Consider the following 19813-nt stretch of genomic DNA (forward strand, 5'->3'; position numbering starts at 1 on the left):
TTAAATTTACAAAGTGCTTTTTATATACTATTGTCTCATTAAAAATTAATAGAAAACTCTTACAGTGAGCCACGGTAGAATGTCTTGTTCTACCATTCTTGTTAGAACAAGAATGTCTTATTCCAACACAGAGTCTTTTATTCTATTTATAGCTTCATTGAAACCCCATTTCTTATATACAGTTAACTTACCACAGCATACTGTAACAATGTAAAAATGATGAAATAGTCCATATACATTTTGGGTGGATATGCACACCTAATGAGTAATAAAAATAAGTACCGGTAGATATTAAGTGATAGTATGTGTAGCTGTTGACTTTAAATATAGTGATTTATTTCTTTGATCAGTAGATTTGGTCACAATGATGTGTGTTTGTTAAATTAAAACATTCTTCAAAATTGTGACCTTAGAGTGATATCATAATGAAAACAGTGGAATGAGAGGTCAGAGGGGAGATTAGATACTACATCATATGGTTAAGCAAAGGGTAGAAGTTCCAACAGCAAAGACTAGGATATATCCAGCAGGCAATAGGAGCAGTTAGCAGAGAGAGAGCGAGTGAGAGAGAGGAGTAGAAATACCAAAAGGTAGTGTAGGGGAGAAGTTGAACTCTGTTCCTGTACGTTATTCAGACTCTGGAAAATCAGGCAAGATATGAGTCAGCTTTAAATTTACTAGTGTAAGTCACATTAAATACAAAGAGGGTTACCCTTAAAATATAAAATGGGATTAACCTAGAGTAGATTTATAAATGTGCCTGGCTCTAGGCACATTTCGAGAAATGCAGGTATTAGACATAATCAGATAATTTACTCCAGCATTTCTGTTCTTGGAGCCTCCCCAGTAGGAACATGTCCTTCTTCTCAAGTGTAATAGCTCAGTGTTATGTAAGAGTTTGTGTCATATGAGAAGATTGAAAAAGATCTTTGGAAATGAAGTGTGTAATACCATGTTAATTTCATAATACCTAACATAGTACCTTTAATGTAATGAGCATCAATATATATCTGCTGATTCATTCACTCATCATTTTTCAAGTTGAATAATGCAATGTGTCAGGCACTTCTCTGCTCTGGAGAAGCTACAGTGAGAAAAAAAAAAGCCATTCTTTTCCTTTTCTCTCATGGTATCTATGTTTCAGTAAGATAATTATAAAAATTATAGATACATAAGTAAATAGAGAGTAATACAATACATGTTGTGAAAAAAACCGAGACTAAGGGGTAAACAGTGAAGAGAGTAGTGTTGGTGGAGTATTTGTGCTATTTCATAATGCTTTGGTCAAGCAGTCGGGGTGCATCTCAGAGAAGGCCACATTTGAGCTAAGACTTATGTTTAAAAAAGGAGCAAAACTTATGTATGCAGGTAGAAGGAAGGATAATAAGCACAAGGGCCCTGGGCTGAGTGTTTGCCAGTATATGAGGAAATAGCAGGCATCTATCTGGTGGAATTAGTGCAGTGAGCAGGGGACAGACATGAGACCAAGTGACACAGATGTGCAGTCAGATCATGGTGACCTTGCGAATTATGAAAGAAGCTATTGTGTGAAATGGGAAACCATTGTCAGCTGACAAAGTGCTGCATGACTTACATTTTATTTGGATCGTTCTAATAGGTGGAAATAAGCCGTAGGAGAGAGAGTAGGAGGGGAAGCAAGAAGACCAGTTCAGAAGTGAGTGTGTTAAATAAATGCTGTTGTATTCAAGCACTAGATGATTCCTACATGTAGCGGGTAGCTGGGGTTTCAAAAAAGAAATAGGGACTTCCCTGGTGGTCTAGGGTTAAAACTCCACATTCTCAATGCAGGGGGTACAGATTCCATCACTGGTTGGGGAACTAATAGCCTCCATCCCATGTGGCAGGGCCAGAAAAAACAAAATCTAGAAAAGAAGAAATGTATTGACTAGTCTATTGTGTTCCCTGATGATATCACACTAATTATGTTTAAAAATAGGAATCGTTTATACAATATCACTAAGAGTTGTAGGCATTTCAGGCTCCATTTTACAAGTGGAAAATGGAGTCTGAGAGAGGTTCTTAAAACTCTTGATTGAATTAGAATTGCTATAGAGAAAGGCAGTGGTTGAAACATGTATAAGCTTTGGAGTCATACAGACTTGGGTTCAAGGCACTCTTCTGACACAAAGCAGTGGCATCAAGTCAAATTAAGCCTCTAGTCTTGACATTTTCAGTTGTTTCCTTCATGTTTTCTGGAAAGTGGACTTGACAAAAAATTTACTCCAGTGGGTTGATGCTAGGTTAAATGAGATGATTTATGTAAAATGCTTATTACCATGACTGGAATACAGTAACTGCTCAGTCAAATGTTGTAGTTATCATTATTTTTAATCTCAAAAGTCATCTTTAACATAATTGAAAGTTTTCAACAGCCTGAAAGTTGGTTCAAGATAAAGCTACACCATCAAATCATATATTTGGCTTAAAGACATAGAGACATCTCCCTTTTTGAGTGGTCTATATTTTTTCTTCTGGACTCCTGGATCCCTCCTTATATACTGGCGTCCTTCAGATTCTTCCCACTAGGAAATGTCTTCTTCTGTATTTCAAAATCCTCTGCTTTAAATACTAGGAACTCAACAGGACACATTTCATAAATGGAAAAAATTATGGTTTACAATATCTCTGGAAATATCACCATGACTGCTATTGTCAAATAAAATTTTGAATGTGTTCTTACATGCATGCACATTTTCATAAGCAGGATACTCACCCCAAAGCAGTATACATATATAGGGCCTATACATTCACTTATCTTTGGATTTAGCAAGACATACACTATAATCCAATTAGAAAGTAAAATGGGCTTAATTGCTTAGCTCAGATCAAAGAACATAAGCTGCAAAGAATCTAACTAAAATTAATAATATAATGGGTAACTTTATCTCATGCCTAATCTAGGGCATTTCATTTTAATTTAAACTCCATAGTTCTCAAATTCACAGGAAGGTTGCATCACTGTTGCTGATTATTATGAAATCTGATAACCCTGTGGCAAATCCTTTCTGTGTATTTGTTGCCTAATTCTGTGTAATAGATTTAACTCTGTTCTACAAAGAGAGGTCAGAAAGTTCACCCTGCTACATGTTTATATTGAAATTCTTTAGCTTTCCATCTCTTATTTTAGCCTGATTAATATTCTTCAGATGTTATTGAATAGTGCAAATGATGTATGAAATGTACATAGCCACAAGCATATTTATATTGAATAGGAGCAGCACTTAAGTTAATCAGGAAGTCACATTAGTTTAGTTCAGTTCATTTGCTCAGTCATGTCCAACTCTTTGTGACCCCATGGACTAGAGCACACCAGTCTTCCCTGTCCATCACCAACTCCTGGAGCTTGCTAAAACTCATGTCCATCAAGTCAGTGATGCCATCCAATCATATCATACTCTTTTGTCCCCTTCTCCTCTTGCCTTTGATCTTTCCCAGCATCAGGGTCTTTTCCAATGAGTCAGTTCTTTGCATCAGGTTGCCAGAGTATTGGAGTTTCAGTTTTAGCATTAGTCCTTCCAATCAACATTCAGGACTGATTTCCTTCAGAATGGACTGGTTGGATCTCCTTGCAGTCCAAGGGACTCTCAAGAGTTTTCTCTAATACCACAGTTCAAATGCATCAATTCTTCAGTGCTCAGCTTTCTTTATAGTCCAACCCTCACATCCATACATGACTACTGGGAAAACTATAGCTTTGACTAGATGGGCCTTTGTTGGCAAAGAAATGTCTCTGCTTTTTAATATGCTGTCTACATTGGTCATAGCTTTTCTTCCAAGGAGCAAGCATCTTTTAATTTCATAGCTGCAGTCACCATCTGCAGTGATTTTGGAGCTCAAGAAAATAAAGTCTGCCACTGTTTCCATTGTTTCTCCATCTAAAGTGATGGGACCAGATGCCAGGAATTCACATGGATGCCTCTAAACCGCACTTAAGGTATATTTTCGAAGTACTGCTTATTTTAATGCTTGTCCTAAATTGATCCCCTGATAGAGTCCAACATCATTTTGTTGATAATCTGTAAAGAAAGAAATATAGTTAATTTATGGATGTACAGTCTTCACTGTTAACTTCCATGTGTGTGCATGTGTACACATGTACATCATAGGAATTACACATCCAGACCAAAGTGGTCATCCTTTTACCTTGATTGGTTAATACAAGCCTGAGTCTGTTGTTTAACTTTCAGGCAAAATGACATATTTCCATCAGCTATTATAATTGCGTTAAACATCTTTCCAGGAAGATAAATCAAAACATTGTAAGTTGAACTTGACTATGAGCTTGACTATGAGCTTCATCCTTATTTAAACAAAGATTTTAGAGGTAATTTCATACCAAAACAGCAGCAATTGGGTCTGCGGTCAAAAGAGGTAAAAACTCAGGAGAAGTATATAGCCCCTTAAAATGTCAAGGGCAGCTTTGTGAGAATAGGCACAGTCAGATGCAGTTATCCAGATAAGAACAAAGGTATGGTAAAACAGGATAAGAGCCACAATGGATGGCTTAGATGAGAACCAAAGTGGGAAGAAGCTTTAGAAAGAAAATGGGATTTTAAGAAAAGGTTACAAGTCTGGAGCCTTGCTGGGGATATTCTGCTCTGTGAAATGTATGTGCTGACTCTCTTTTGGCAGTTATGCAATTATGTTCTGACAGGCTTCCCTTCGTGCATCTTACAAAGCCAAAGGTATTAAATCTTAGTGTCTCAGTGTATAGAAGTCTGGCTAAAGAGACCAGATTTCTAACACATGCCAGGAAAGAGAAAAACAAATCATTATGTTGGTGAATTATTTTACATAAAAATATTTTCTGTAAAAGTCTGATTAAGCTCCATTAAGAAAACTAAACTTGCTTGAACTGATTGGCTAATACATCAAAGTGATTGAAATCTGTGGTTATACACAGCAGGGTAATTCTATTGTAGAGAAAATTCATTTAGTCAATATCCTCCTTGTAGTGGTGCTTAAACTTAAGCACTCCCTGATTGTTCTACCTGGTTTATAAACTCCCTGAGAGTGTACATAATCAAACACTCCCACTCGTAGAGGGTTGAGCCACAATATTATTTTGCCCTTGGGAATGTTTCTCTGGTTGCTTTACAACCAACCACGGCAATTGGTTTCTGTGTTACTCCAGTGGCTTTGTATCAATACAGCAGGAGACGTTTTTGGTACCTTTTGATTAGGTACTTTCTTGCCTACTACGTATTAAACAAACTAAAAAAAAATAGTTAAGATGGATGAACGTTTATGTTATAGATGAACATTTAAGTTGTGAAAGTTCATTAATTTTGAGATAGCAGAAGAGAGAGAGAGAATTGCACACATTGGAAAGATTAAACAGGATGATCTGGTTAAATTCCCCACACATCAAAAAAGAAAAAAAAATATATATAAGACTTATGACCACTAAGGGAAATTTTGTACCTCTATAGAATAAATGTTGTTAGGAGAATTCAAATATGAAGGTAGGAAAATATCATTGTTGTTTTGAAACATTTAATACAGAGATGAATTAGTCTGCAGTATAGAGTACATAAAATACAAATACATCATGAAGAAGATGAACATATATTGTGTTATTTTTTGAAACATATTGTGACACCTCTATTTTGAAAAAAAAAATACACTTGCTTACATGTTGTTAATTATGAAGAATGGAGAAAAATAACTGAATCATCCCAAGGCACAAAGCACATAATCTTGTTTTGATTGGATTACCATGGCTGAATGTCAAGAGTGCTTTAAATTAATCAAATAACATAGTAATCTTCAGCTTCTTAAATATGTCAACTTGACCTTTCAGTCATCTTTGATGATATATTTGAATAACTGGAAATGTTTTGTCATACATATTTTATCATAAAATAAAAATAATTGTAGAGTCTGGGTATTTCACATATCTTACATATATACTAGATGCCAGAACACCAAACCATGTTAACAGAAAAGATTATTCATCAGGTTTTTATGAACAGTGATTCTTCACAATTTCTTAGAATGCTAGCTATGTTGCAGAGTGACATGGAATGATGAACCTAAATCAAATCAAACCAGTTTTGGAAAACTGATTTTATTCAAGGCTTTATGCCAGTAATTTGGGGGGAACAAAGAAGGTACAAAAGCTTCTACTCTCAGAATGTTTAGGATCAGATCAGATCAGATCAGTCGCTCAGTCGAGTCTGACTCTTTGCGACCCCATGAAGCGCAGCACGCCAGGCCTCCCTGTCCATCACCAACTCCCGGAGTTCACTCAAACTCACTTCCATCGAGCCAGTGATGCCATCCAGCCATCTCATCCTCTGTTGTCCCCTTCTCCTCCTGCCCTCAATCCCTCCCAGCATCAGAGTCTTTTCCAATGAGTCAACTCTTCACATGAGGTGGCCAAAGTACTGGAGTTTCAGCTTTAGCATCATTCCTTCCAAAGAAATCCCAGGGCTGATCTCCTTCAGAATGGACTGGTTGGATCTCCTTGCAGTCCAAGGGACTCTCAAGAGTCTTCTCCAACACCACAGTTCAAAAGCACCAATTCTTCGGCGCTCAGCCTTCTTCACAGTCCAACTCTGACATCTGTACATGACCAAAGGAAAAACCATAGCCTTGACTAGACAAATATTTGTTGGCAAAGTAATGTCTCTGCTTTTGAATATGCCATCTAGGTTGGTCATAACTTTCCTTCCAAGGAGTAAGCGTCTTTTAATTTCATGGCTGCAGTCACCATCTGCAGTGATTTTGGAGCCCAGAAAAATAAAGTCTGACACTGTTTCCACTGTTTCCCCATCTATTTCCCATGAAGTGATGGGACCAGATGCCATGATCTTCGTTTTCTGAATGTTGAGCTTTAAGCCAACTTTTTCACTCTCCTCTTTCACTTTCCTCAAGAGGCTTTTTAGTTCCTCTTCACTTTCTGCCATAAGGGTGGTGTCATCTGCATATCTGAGGTTATTGATATTTCTCCTGGCAATCTTGATTCCAGCTTGTGTTTCTTCCAGTCCAGCATTTCTCATGATGTACTCTGCATATAAGTTAAATAAACAGGGTGACAATATACAGCCTTGATGAACTCCTTTTCCTATTTGGAATCAGTCTGTTGTTCCATGTCCAGTTCTAACTGTTGCTTCCTGACCTGCATACAAATTTCTAAAGAGGCAGATTAGGTGGTCTGGTATTCCCATCTCTTGAAGAATTTTCCACAGTTTATTGTGATCCACACAGTCAAAGGCTTTGGCATAGTCAATAAAGCAGAAATAGATGTTTTTCTGGAACTCTCTTGCTTTTTCCATGATCCAGCAGATGTTGGCAATTTGATCTCTGGTTCCTCTGCCTTTTCTAAAACCAGCTTGAACATCAGGAAGTTCACGGTTCACATATTGCTGAAGCCTGGCTTGGAGAATTTTGAACATTACTTTACTAGCGTGTGTAGGATATAACATGTTAAATGAATACATGAGAGGTAAGAAGAATATTTCCTGAGGAAAGGAAAAGATAGGACTTGTTTCTGTGTCACAAATAAGGCTACCTCAAGTCAGTCTCCATGGAGGAGACTTAACTGAACTGATGATAATTGTCAGGAATTTGACACAGGAAGAAGAAAAGCATACCAAGTGTAGGAGTTTTTAAAGAGACAATGGGATAGAAAAATGCCAAGTGTTCTTGAGTAATGGTCACTCTTCTAGTTTAGTTGGAGCTAGTTGGTATACAGATAAGGGGAGGGAGCGATAGGTGGGCAAGAACTGGGAACAGATCAGGGAAGATTTTGATGGCTGTGCTGTAGAGATTGGACCGTATACTATAGACCTCAGTGGTTCATTAAATTGTACAGTGACTACCAGTAGGGTTCTGGAGGTAGACAATGGTTGTTCAAATCCCCACCTGAACAAGTACTTACTTAGGTAGCTGCCAAGAATTTAGGTAGGCTTAAACCTTCCTGATTTATCTAAAAAATGGAGATGATAATAGTACCAATGTGTTGTTTTGAAATTCATGGCAGTTAAATCTGCTATATAGCTTAGAACACTTTCTGACATGTAGTGAGTGTTATATGCTACCCATCATTAGCCTTGAACCAGAAAGATATGCACAAAACACATTTGACAAGGTGAAGTATGGGAAATGTTAGAAATAATTCTTATTGGATTACTCTTCTGGAAGATTCACTTTGCTATTAATAATCACTTTCGGCATGCCAACCCTTTCAGGTCACTGATGGTCACTAGTATGTTACTTCTGCTAAGAACACTGATTTAAAGGATGCATTTAAAAAAAAACATTTACTTTTATTTTTTATTAACTTATTTTTAACTGGAGAATAATTGATTTACAATTGTGTTGGTTTTAAAACATAATTTCAAATTATTAATGAGAAATGTTTATTTTCAGATAAATATACAAGGTGTTTAGTGGGTAAAACCAGAAGCAAATACCACAATCAATGAAAATTTAAAAACAAGCAGAACTTAAAATGAAACTGGAACCTATTATACAGAGTGAAGTAAGCCAGAAAGAAAAATACCAATACAATATACTAACGCACATATATGGAATTTAGAAAGATGGTAACAATAACCCTGTGTACGAGACAGCAAAAGAGACACTGATGTATAGATCAGTCTTATGGACTCTGTGGGAGAGGGAGAGGGTGGGAATATTTGGGAGAATGGCATTGAAACATGTATAATATCATGTATGAAATGAGTTGCCAGTCCAGGTTCGATGCACGATACTGGATGCTTGGGGCTGGTGCACTGGGACGACCCAGAGGGAGGGTATGGGGAGGGAGGAGGGAGGAGGGTTCAGGTTGGGGAACACATGTATACCTGTGGCGAATTCATTTCGATATTTGGCAAAACTAATACAATATTTTAAGTTTAAAAATAAAATAAAATTTAAAAAAAGACTTTTTTAACCATTCCAAATAGAGGTAATTATATTTTTGTCTTTATACTTCTCCAAGATTTGCTTTGCTTGAAACAAGATTTTTTTCCCTAAGCAAACAGTGTTATTCTCCCTTACTTCCAGTTTCTTGGGTTCTAAGAAGCCATCTAGCTGTAAGGTGACTCATAGTTTTTATTTTAAATTCTCAGCACATCCTGGTTCTTTTTCTTAATTCTATATTAATAACATATACTGAAGAAGGAGAGTAAATATTGTACCATATTAGACAACTTTGAAAAATTATAAAATGCAATTGGTTCTAATGTGCCCTGAAAACCTACTTAAGTCCAAAAAAGGAAAATGTCACTTTGATAATGGAAGCAGGGGGAATAGTTAAGAATTTGGGAAGAACACATCAAATAAGATAGTAGAATTAAGGCTAAAATGCTGGGAAACTGCAAAGTTTCAGAGTTGAAGTAAAAATTTCACTTTAATTGAGCACTTACTATGTGCCAGGTACTATAATAAATGCTCTACATGATTTATATTATTTAATTCCTGCTATAACACCATGGGATATTTGCCATGGTTTTACCAACTTTGCAGATGACTAAAATGAGGTATAGTAATTTGTACTCTTGCATAGGTAGAATGTGATAGAGTGATGATTTGGACCAAGGAAGGCTAATTTGCAGAACATGGTTTATTAAACTATTACACTAAAGAAAAGGACTTAATAAAGAAAAATGGAAGGAATCAAAATATATGCTCTGATTACCTATTGTTGTGTGACAAACTTCTCCAAAGATTGTAAAAATAAAGCAATGACTACTTTTCTTTAGCTCATAAATTGAAAATTTGGACAGGGCTCAGCAAGGACAGCTTGTCTTTGTTTCACTCATCAACTACAGCAACATGAAATCTAAAGGCTGGAATCATCTATAGGCTTGCTCACTCATATCTGGTGGTTGGTGATGACTGCTGGCTGAAATTGTAGCTTCAGTTTTGGCTGAAATACCTAAATGTGGTTTCTTCATGTGAACTTGGCTTCCTAACAACATAATGGCTGGATGCAAGGTGATCATCTCAAGAGAGAGAACCAGATGGAAATTGTCTGCTTTCTATGGACTAACCTTGGAAGTGAAGTATCATTCCTTTTCTACATTCTGCATGTTGAGATAGCCAAACAACTCACCTCATTTCAAGTAAAGAAGAAATAGGTTCACTGCTTGGTATGGTAGTGGCAGGGTTCTAGAACAGCATGGACTGGCATTATTGTTGAGGCAAGGTCTGGAAATTACAATCTGCCATAATTTTAGAGATGAATGAAGAGAGTGGGGCACTGATGTTTCCAACAGAAGAGGAAGCAGTGTTCAATAATAGAGGGAGTGTTTGGTAATAATGGAAATCAGTGGTAATAATGGAAATCAGTGGTGATAACTGATAGGTATAGTGACAAAGTCATTTTTCCAAATATGTGGAAGCCAGGTCACAGTGACTTACAAAGTGAATGGGAAAGAAGAGTATGACCAATGAAGTCTTGCATACTCTGGCTGTCATCAATTTCTCTGGGCTTATCTCAAACCCCATAGCTGGCTGTGTGCTCCAGGCACAGTGGCTTTTTACCAAGACATTGTGCTGTTTCCTCCCTCCATCCACATATTCTGTGCACATACTATTTCTACTGTTTGGGATGCAATCTCTGCTTTTGTTTACCTGGTGTAATCCTACTCCTTGTACGGATTTCATTTACTTTATCAAAGATTGTCCTGCTACCATACCAAGCCAGGTGTTTCATATTACTCTTTCCTTCAAAATAGTTATATTTGTAAATATTTTTCCTGCAATTATTTGATTAATATCAATCCAGTTTACAAGATCTGAGTCACAATATATCTGTTTTTGTTCAGGCTAAGAATCAACTAGAATGGATGAATCTAATTGTGCTCTCAAGTGGTTTTTAAATGTGTTTTTTGAAACATTTTTTGAAAGCTTCCATGTAAAAGGAAAGACACTGGTAGCATCTAGAGGAAAATATAGTGTCCAAAAAATTCACTAGACAAATAAAACTATTTTCAATCATCCTGAGAAAGAATTATTTGGTCACATTGTTAGTGTTGGGTAAGTCATTCTTTGTAAAAAAAATTACACCTAAAATGTATATTGGCTCAAACAAAAGAGAAGTGTATTTCTTGCTCAGTTACAATAAAAGGTAAATTCTAAAAGGCAGGCAGGCAGGCAGGCAGGGATGCTGTTCCACGCAGTTCAGCAACCTGTACTGATATGTGTCTATTTTCTATGACACATGATTTTCATGGTCACTCTTGTTTGTTATCTCCATATTATTCAGCCAAAAGAAGGAAAAAATGTGATGACTTTATGGTTTGAGTTTTTCTTAGAGCAGGTTTAAGAATGGCACCCATCATTTTTTTTTTCTCAGAGTGAGCTAGAATCTTGTCAAATTACTGTAACTGAGCTCAGATATGCAGATGAAACCACCCTTATGGCAGAAAGTGAAGAGGAACTAAAAAGCCTCTTGATCAAAGTGAAAGTGGAGAGTGAAAAACTTGGCTTAAAGCTCAACATTCAGAAAATGAAGATCATGGCATCCGGTCCCATCACTTCATGGGAAATAGATGGGGAAACAGTGGAAACAGTGTCAGACTTTATTTTTCTGGGCGCCAAAATCACTGCAGATGGTGACTGCAGCCATGAAATTAAAAGACACTTACTCCTTGGAAGGAAAGTTATGACCAACCTAGATAGCATATTCAAAAGCAGAGACATTACTTTGCCAACAAAGGTCCGTCTAGTCAAGGCTATGGTTTTTCCAGTGGTCATGTGTGGATGTGAGAGTTCGACTGTGAAGAAGGCTGAGCACTGAAGAATTGATGCTTTTGAAGTGTGGTGTTGGAGAAGACTCTTGAGAGTCCCTTGGACTGCAAGGAGATCCAACCAGTCCATTCTGAAGGAGATCAGCCCTGGGATTTCTTTGGAAGGAATGATGCTAAAGCTGAAACTCCAGTACTTTGGCCACCTCATGTGAAGAGTTGACTCATTGGAAAAGACTCTGATGCTGGGAGGGATTGGGGGCAGGAGGAGAAGGGGACTACAGAGGATGAGATGGCTGGATGGCATCACTGACTCAATGGACGTGAGTCTGAGTGAACTCCAGGAGTTGGTGATGGACAGGGAGACCTGGCGTGCTGTGATTCATGGGGTCGCAAAGAGTTGGACACGACTGAGCGACTGAACTGAACTGAGCATAAGAACCTGAAAAATGTGGGCTAGTGATGCACTCACAAGAGAAAACTAGTGGTAGAGAAATGCCATTGCCTCTGATACAACAGTCATCCAGCAATATCTTGAATTATCATGGCTTAGAAGTCTATCAGAATACCTTTTGAGAAAGCTCAATGTTTGCTGATATATAATTACTAAAGCAAATGCTACTGATCTTACAAGTTATATGATAAAGCGGAACAGAAATACATCTGAAGCTGAAATGTGGTACTGGATGGTAGGAACAATTCGTTAGATGATCACTGAAGTATCCAGGGGAAAAAAACATTTGTCCTCTTTTGCAGTTACCTAAGCAAAAGCCAGAATGTCTTCTCTGAAAACCTAACATGACTGCTTGGCTGATTATTCAGAATTTCCTTGTACTATTCATCAGTTGTATAAGAAAAAAAAAATGTGCAAATGATCATTTAATGAGGCAGCTTCAAAAGGGGCTAGAGGGAAAGGGAAAACTAAAATCATTAGACTCTCAAGATCATAATTATAGACCTGATTTTTAAGCAGGGAATTTTCCAGACTTGAAAAAGATTTAAAAAAATCTGAGTATGAAATAAACTGAATAAGAAAGGATAAATATCACTAATTTCTTTTTTTCACCTCGAATATTCCTTTATAGAATTAAACCTTAAACATTATTAAAGTATATAAAATGTTCTATTAAATTTGACTGCTTTATATATCTTTATATATCTATAGAGTATGACTGAGAAACTACATTTTAAAATCCTGATGGAAGGATTGTAAACTATTTCTGCCAGTTCCTTCTTCCCTTTACGTTCAGGGACCAATTATTTCTAAAAAGGGAGCTAAGCACTTGCAGCAGATACAACTCTGTTAAACTTGGTGTGGGGAAACTATCAGTCGAGATTCTATTAAAAGCAGGTGACATACAAAAGGAGTAAGAAGGATTTTATGATTATGCTATTTATTAATGTGTGTGTATAGGTAGGACTAAGGAAGAGGGGAACGGGCTGGTAACAGTGAGGCGGGGAAAGGAGACAGAGAGGTTTACATGACCTACTTAGAGCTGCTGTTGTAAGAAAGGGGCTTCCCAACTAGAGGATGCAGCCTCTATCTACCCTCTGCATTGTGGGGACTGGGGCACAAATAGCTCAGCCTCTCTCTACCATCTCACACTGGTTTCCTGCCAGTACAGCCTTCCATTACTCAAGCCAAAATGAAAGCTAGAGAGCCAGGTAGCCTGATGATGAATTCAGTCTTCTGGGGCAAGGCATAACGTGGAGGATTGTGGAAAATATACCTAAGAGGACAAACAGAATATTCAGAACATTTGTGTGAGAGAGATTAATAGTGTAGATATTAAAGCAAACTCATTTATATATTCTTGAAATCTATATTTTGTTCAATGAGAAGGCTGTAAAGTTATTTTCTTTGAACAGAAATTTGAAAATTTCAAAGAGAAAGGATTGAATCTGTAGAAGATCTCCTTATCAAAAATAGATAAGGGTTCTGAAGTGTGATTTTTGAGCCATTGCCTGATCATGATATAACAGAACAGCACAGGAGATGCCAAGACCGAGAGCCAAGAGCCCTGATGAAACATGAGTCTGTCTGTACTCCATGTTCACTGAGGGAAAGAGGGAAGAAGAAGAGTCAGAATGAGGACCTAGAAGAGGAATAATGTTCAAGTCAGGCAGAAAGAATTGGCAGAATAATGGTCAAGGTACTCAGACTGATGACCAGGGTCTAGATTTTCTATCCCTGCAGCAAGGTCACTTGAAAATTAGTTGGTATCAGTCTGGTTGGGAATGTCCATAACTCAGGATTATACACAAGCACATGTTCAGAGGAGAAAATTGGTGATGGATCAAGCAAAGAAGATGAGAGATCTTGGCAGGCAGGCAGAGCTCAGAGGAATCTGGCAAAGGGCAGCGATGAAGGAGGTCTATGATATCGCTGATTGACCATAGAGAAGTCCATCACAGTGGCTTGATTAATATCATACAGATGGTAGATGCATGAGTAGAAAGTCAATTTCAGATCTTTTTGTCTCAAATAAAAATTCTTTCTGTTGTAACATATGGCCTACAGCAAAGAAGAAATAAAGATATCGTCAATTAAAATGAACCATTTTTAACAAGTCTGGAAGTTTTTTCTAGCAACTGAATCTTTATCTTTCAACAAAAGCAACGATGTATTTGTAGTGTACAGTTGTACAGAGAGGGATACAATTATAGTAGATCACATCTCCTTGCAAAGTTAAAGACTTTGATGATAGACACAGACGTTTGGTCTTTAAGATGTCTATCTTGCATTAGATTTGTGAGCTAGATATTTTTATACTCTAAGGGAAAATTTTGTATATTCTAGATAATTGTTTTATTATCACATCTGAAGCTATTTGTTTTCCAAATAAATCCCTAATAAATTTCGTAACAAATAAATGAATTTACTGGGCCTATTCCTCAGATATGTTAGTATCATCAGAAAGTTTTGTAGGAGTCACAGATTTTTACTTTTACAGTGAAAATTGAAGAAAATATTTACATATTTTAATTTAGAAACAAAATACTTTGGTTGAAAGCTCTACTGTAAAGTTAAATAATGTATAATTTACAGTGTATTTGAACCTTTGTTTCCCCTTCGAAAAACCCGGGATACTGTTATCTGTTTCGCTTGGTTGTTTCCTAGTCCATAAAGTCTATGAAAGCATTTTGCAATTTATGGGGGTTTTAGGAAGGCATGATTCTTTTATAAATGTCATTTCCTGGCTATGCCTCAAAGAACATAATGATAATCAGGCCCCTTTTTAAAAATATTGTATATTCCAGGACTTTGTCCTATAGGTATGATGGTGTCACTGGAAAGCTTGAATGCTTTGATAAAATTTGTTGTTGTTGATATAAACTAAAAATGAATTCCTTGCACATGCCTGGGGACTCCAATAACCTCTTTTTTTTTTGCTATATATGAGATAATATTACTTAAATTGATCACAGAAGAAGATATGCCAGAGTACAGAGAATCCCAAGACAGTGCTCCTTTATCCCTGTTGATCACGATCACATGTTTTCTTTTGTCTTCTAGTTCACCTACACATATTTACCAGTACTAAAAATAGTACAGAAACGTATAAAATCTGGATATTGATAATGCATCTAACATCCAATGGTTCCTAGTTACATTAGTTTTGTTAGTTGGTGCTTATTCACCCAACAGTGATGGGCCAGAGTATCAGAGCAGTTAGTAATTTTCAACCTCTGTTCTGGCCACACCTAGTGTTTTGAGACTGAATCATACTATGTAGTCAATCCTATTGATTAAATCAGCATAATACTTATAAGTTTCTTCCAAGTGATTATAGCTTTAACAAATCAAGGAAAAGCCCCTTCCCTGTCTTGTTATAATTTTATGAGAATTCATGTATTATATCATTGTAGCATTTTTTATTTTTCCTATAGAGGTATTTTTTTAATGAAAAAAATACACTAACCCAAAATATAAACATGTGAACAATTGCTTTTTTGTTATACTTATATGCTCTCTTATGATGGAAATCCTTATGTTTTGTTTTTTTCTGAAGAACCAACCTGGCCTTTTATTAAAAATCCAAATCAAGTCCATGTACATTTTCTTCCATATTTTTATAACAGTAGAATTGATTTCATTACTAAATTGGATAAAGTCATATCAATTATTTTTAAATAAACTCTTTATTATTATAAAATCTCCATGTAATCATTTGGAAAAAAACTTTATCAATCTCATGTGCCAACAATTTAATTAATTTACCCTTGAGAAATTGTAGCCCAGGGAGGTTTAATGACTAATTCTAGATCAAACAGTAAGTCAAGACAAGTGCCAGAACTAAAATTGTGTCTTTTAGCTGTCATCCAAGTGTCATATTCCAGCTCCCCACCCTAATTCAGAGCTAACTGACACTTCATGTGAACATACAGTAAATGATGGTGATACAATCACTATTTATGTACAGGACCAGGTCCCCCCAAAATCAGTAGAGGCCCTTGAAAAAGGGACTGTTTGTAGAATTGTAATAAATGTATGGGACTCTGGAGCCAGCCTGCATACATTCAAATCTCAGTTGTGCCTTCAGTCACTATAAGACTTCAATAGTTTATTCCTCAATCTTCCTGTGGTTTAGTTTCCTAAATTTAAAATGAAATAATAATAGCACTGATTCAAGAGTTTTACATAAAGATTATTTCAGGCAACTGCCTGGCAAATAATAATAGAAGTGAAGTGAAGTCGCTCAGTTGTGTCCAACTCTTATCGACCCCATGGACTGTAGCCTACCAGGCTCCTCTGTCCATGGGATTTTCCAGGCAATAGTACTGGAGTGGATTGCCATTTCCTTCTCCAGGGGATCATCCTGACCCAGGGATTGAACCCGGGTCTCCCAGATTGTAGACAGACGCTTTACCGTCTGAGCCACCAGGGAAGTGGCTCTATTAAAATGGTGTCCGACAAATAAACAGCTACTGTTGTTGTTATGGCCATCCAGTTTCACATACACAGTGACAAAATTAAAGCTTTGATCAAACATTATAGATATAAAATAGAATTTAAAATAAGTTTTTGTTTTTCAAAATTTTCTGTGAGGCAAAATATTGAGTTGCAAGATTTAATACTAAAGGAGGAATAACCTTAGTCGTACGTATGTTATATTAACGGACTCTGCGTTAAGAATTGATATTCGAACATGCTGTGTAATCTTTTAAAGTTTCTTTTTTTGAAGTATAGTTGATTTACAATGTGTTAATTTTTGCTATGGGCTTCTCTGGTGGCTCAGATGGTAAAGAATCTGCCTGCAATGCATGAGAGCTGGGTTTGATCCCTGTGTCGGGAAGGTATTCTGGAGAAGGAAATGTCTACCCACTCCAGTATTCTTGCCTGGATATCCCAGGGACAGAGGAGCCTGATGGGCTACAGTCCATAGGGTCACAGAGGTGGACATGACTGAGCGATTTCTGTTATATAGCCAAGTGATTCAGTTATATATATAGTGACTGCAGCCATGAAATTAAAAGATATATAGTGACTGCAGCCATGAAATTAAAAGATGCTTACTCCTTGGAAGGAAAGTTATGACCAACCTAGATAGCATTTCAAAAGCAGAGACGTTACTTTGCCAACAAAGGTTTGTCTAGTCAAGGCTATGGTTTTTCCTGTGGTCATGTATGGATGTGAGAGTTGGACTGTGAAGAAGGCTGAGTGCCGAAGAATTGATGCTTTTGAACTGTGGTGCTGGAGAAGACTCTTGAGAGTCCCTTGGACTGCAAGGAGATCCAACCAGTCCATTCTGAAGGAGATCAGCCCTGGGATTTCTTTGGAAGGAATGATGCTAAAGCTGAAACGCCAGTACTTTGGCCACCTCATGCGAAGAGTTGACTCATTGGAAAAGACTCTGATGCTGGGAGGGATTGGGGGCAGGAAGAGAAGGGGACGACAGAGGATGAGATGGCTGGATGGCATCACTGACTCGATGGACACAAGTCTGAGTGAACTCCGGGAGTTGGTCATGGACAGGGAGGCCTGGCGTGCTGCGATTCATGGGGTCGCAAAGAGTCGGACATGACTGAGCAACTGATCTGATCTGATATACATACATACACACACGCCAAAGATTTGATGCTTTTGAACAGTGGTGTTGGAGAAGACTCTTGAGAGTCCCTTGGACTGCAAGGAGATGCAACCAGTCCATCCTAAAGGAGATCAGTCCTGGGTGTTCATTGGTACAACTGATGTTGAAGCTGAAACTCCAATACTTTGGCCACCTGATGCGAAGAGCTGACTCATTTGAAAAGATCCTGATACTGGGAAAGATTGGGGGCAAGAGGAGAAGAGGATGACAGAGGATGAGATGGCTGGATGGCATCACTGACTCAGTGGGCAGGGGACACCACTCCGGGAGTTGGTGATAGACAGGGAGGACTTGTGTGCCGCGGTTCATGGGGTCACAAAGAGTAGGACACAACTGAGCGACTGAACTGACTGACTGACATATATACTTTTTCATATTATTTTCTTTTTTTCCCCCACTGGAAAATTATTTTATTGAGATTCCACCAGCTGTATAATCTGTTTTATTCGACCCCTTCTTCCTTTGCAATTCAGTCCTTCCCAAGTGGTCCCAAGAAGGCTTTCTTTTCCTCCACAGTCTGGAAGCAGCCATAGCCAAATTTGGAAGTGGTGTCAATAAACTTGAGTTCTATCTACAGGACTTGCTCAGAGTGAGCATTTGCTTCTTGGTTCCCACCACACAGCTTTTGCGCATGACAAAGTCATTGGTCACTTCACCATAGTGGACGATGCCACCTAGAGGGTTGATGCTTTTGTCAGACAGATCATAATCAGTAGAGGCATTTCTCTTGATCAGTTTGCTGTCCTTGATGAGGTAGCCCTGGCCAATCTTGTAGATCTTCTTGTTGATCTCAGTGCAGTGGTAGTACCCTTTCTGACCAGCCCAAGCCTCAGAGAAGGCCACCCAGGCAGTATGCCACGCCCCAACACAGGCACCCTTGTACAACCCTCGGTGGGTCTTATGGGGCAGCTTCGTAGTGTGCCAACGGCTGGTGACCCCTTTGTAGTCTTTGCCCTTGATCACCCCAATGACCTCAGTCATTTCATCCTGGCCAAACACTTGGTTCACAGGGACCTGCTGCTCTAGCTTTTCATGGGCTCAGTCCAGTTTTTCAGCCACAGTGCCTCCATTCACCTGAATCTCCATGAGGTGGGCCTTCTTCTGGTGCAGAGGAAGCAGGAGCATCTGGGTGAAGGCGATGACATGGATGACCTGGCAGTACTTCATGCTACTGAAGTCCCTTTCAAGTTGCTCCTTGCCATCTATGTCCTGCCACTTCTTGCAGTACTTGGTGAAGGCCTACTTCTTAGATTTATGCCAATTCTCATAGAAGCTCCTTTTGCACTCATTGCTGATATGCTCAGCAAAGATGGTCTTACGGGTCCAGAGGCCTTGGGGTATTTCCACATAGCCCACGATGCCCCAGTCAACATGGTGGAGTCTCCACCATAGTCACAGGCTCCACAACTTCCTTCATGTTCACCTTGGACCCTGGCCTATCGACCTCCCTCTCAATGTGGGTCATGCCAGCCTTGTAGCAAGGAAGGCGGTGAGGTGCAGGGGCTTGGAAGAGCCATCCTTGGGGAAGCTCCTCACCTTCCCATGGTGCTGGCTGCTGTGCTTCTGAGGCAGGAAGCCCAGGGACCTGTGCCTGGGAGCAGAGAACTTCCTGTGAGACATCCTGCCCATTGGAAGCTGCCAGTAGAGCTCGTATTATTTTCCATTATGGTTTATCACAGAATATTCAATAGAGTTCCCTGTACTATATAGTAGGACATCATCATTTATCCATTCTATATATAGTACTTTGCATTTATATATAGTACTTTGCAATCCCAAACTCCCAATATGCCCCTCCCCTAACGCCAACCCCTCATAACCACAAGTCTATTCTCTGTTTTTGTGAGTCTGTTTCATAGATAAGTTCATTGTGTCATATTTTAGATTCCACATGTAAGTGTTATATGGTATTTGTCTCTCTGACTATTTCACTCTGTATAATAATCTCTAGGTCCATCCATGTTGCTTCAAATGGTACTATTTCATTCATTTTTATGA

General features: G+C 38.2%; 1 pseudogene; it reads right to left on the reverse strand.

Moving 5' to 3' along the window:
- Positions 1-18257: 18257 nt before the first annotated feature.
- Positions 18258-19435, reverse strand: LOC113897428 (annotated as a pseudogene).
- Between the last annotated feature and the right edge of the window lie 378 nt (positions 19436-19813).

This window comes from Bos indicus x Bos taurus, chromosome 8 (assembly GCF_003369695.1).
Source record: "Bos indicus x Bos taurus breed Angus x Brahman F1 hybrid chromosome 8, Bos_hybrid_MaternalHap_v2.0, whole genome shotgun sequence".
Taxonomy (NCBI): Eukaryota; Metazoa; Chordata; class Mammalia; order Artiodactyla; family Bovidae; genus Bos; species Bos indicus x Bos taurus.